The sequence below is a fragment of the Carlito syrichta genome, unplaced genomic scaffold (genome assembly GCF_000164805.1).
Source record: "Carlito syrichta isolate Samal-C Ts95f unplaced genomic scaffold, Tarsius_syrichta-2.0.1 Scaffold302071, whole genome shotgun sequence".
NCBI lineage: Eukaryota > Metazoa > Chordata > Mammalia > Primates > Tarsiidae > Carlito > Carlito syrichta.
In genome coordinates this window covers 136,233-138,089 of record NW_007246167.1, presented here as the reverse complement: position 1 = coordinate 138,089, position 1,857 = coordinate 136,233, and positions in this window count along the sequence as shown.

The window sequence follows — 1,857 nt, the reverse complement described above, 5'->3', positions numbered from 1 at the left end:
ATATGCCTGTTCTTGTTGCAATATCAGGCTGTTTTGATTACTGTAACCTTATAGTAAAGTTTGAAGCCTGGAAGTGTGATACCTTTTGCTTTGTTACTTTTGTTGAGGATTATTTTGGTTATTCGTGGTCGTTTATGTTTCCATATGAATTTCTGTATTGTCATTTCCAGGTCTGAAAAGAATGATGTTAATCTAATGGGTATTGCATTGAATCTGTAGATTGCCTCAGGTAGGATGGACAGCTTAACAACATTGATTCTTCCTATCCATGAGCATGGAATGTTTTTCCATTTGTTTGTGTCTTCATGGATTTCTTTGAGCAGTGTTTTGCAGTTTTCATTGTAAAGGTCTTTCATTTCTCTGGTTAGGAAGATGCTGAGGTATTTCATTTTGTGTGTGTGTTGCTGTTGTGAATGGAATTGTTCTTTTTATTTGGTTCTCTGACTGATTGTTTTTGGTGTATAAGAATGCAACTGTCTTTTGCTCATTTATTTTATACCCTGAGACTTTGTCAAAGGTCCTTATCAGTGAAAGCAAGTTTTTGACAGATTCTCTTGGATTTTTGAGGTATAGGATCATATTGTCAGCAAAGAGGGATAATTTAACTTCCTCCTTTCCTATTTGGATACCCCTGAATTTCATCTTTTGTCTAATTGCTTTAGCTAGGACTTCCAACAAAATGCTGAACAAGAGGGGTGAGAGTAGGCCGCCTTGTCTTGTTCTGGTTTTCAGAGGAAATGTTTCTAGTTTCTGTCCATTTAGCAATATGCTAGCTGTGGGTTTATGTAGATGGCACTTACTATTTTGAGGTATATTCCTTCTATACCTAGGTGTTTGAGGGCTTTTATTCAGAAGGAATACAGGATTTTATCAAATGCTTTTTCTGTATTTAATGATATAATCATGTGGTTCTTGTTTTTACATCTGTTGATATATTTAATTATATTTATGGTCTTGCGGATGTTTAACCTGCCCTGCATCCTGGAGATGAAGCCTACTTGGTCATGGTGGATGATTTTTTAGATGTGTTGTTGGATCCAATTTGCTAGAAACTTGTTGAGGAATTTTTCATAAGGAATTGTTCATAAGGGATATTGTTATGTAATTTATTTATTTTTGTTGGATCTTTACCTGGTTTGGGTATCCGTGTGACGTTAGCTTTATAAACTGTTTGGGGAGAAATCCATCTTTCTCAATTGCCTGGAAAATCTTCAGTGGGATTGGTATCAACTCCTCCTCATATGTTTTGTAGAATTCTGCTGGAAAGCCATCCAGTCCAAGGTTTTTTTTTTTTTTGGTAGGTAGTTTTCTTATGCCAGAGTCAATTTCCTGGGTTATTATTACTCTGTTTAGTGTCTCAATCTCTTCTTGTTTCAAACTTGGGAGATTGTGTGATGTTAGAAAGTCCTCCATTTCATTTAGATTATCAAGTTTGTTTTTATATGGGTGTACATAATCTCTGATAATCTTCTTTATTTCTTTGGGGTCAGTTGTAATTTGATCTTTTGTATTTCTGATTGTGCTTATTTGGGCTTTCTCTCTTTTTCTTGGTCATTCTGGCTAGGAGTCCATAAATCTTGCTAATTCTTTCAAAGAACCAGCTTTTTCTTTTGTTTATTTTTTCTATGATATTTTTGTCTTCTATGTCCCCTGAGTAAATGTCTGTTGAAGGGCAAGATATATCTTAACTATTTACTAGATCTCACAATCCTGTGAAGCATATATTCTGTAATGAAAAGAATTATGGTGAAAGTGTTTTAGTTTAAGTCTATATCAGAATGTCCAAATAATTGCCACCACAGTTCTCAGAGCACATGATAAAAAAATTTGTCTGGTTTTTTTTCTTTATGTTATACA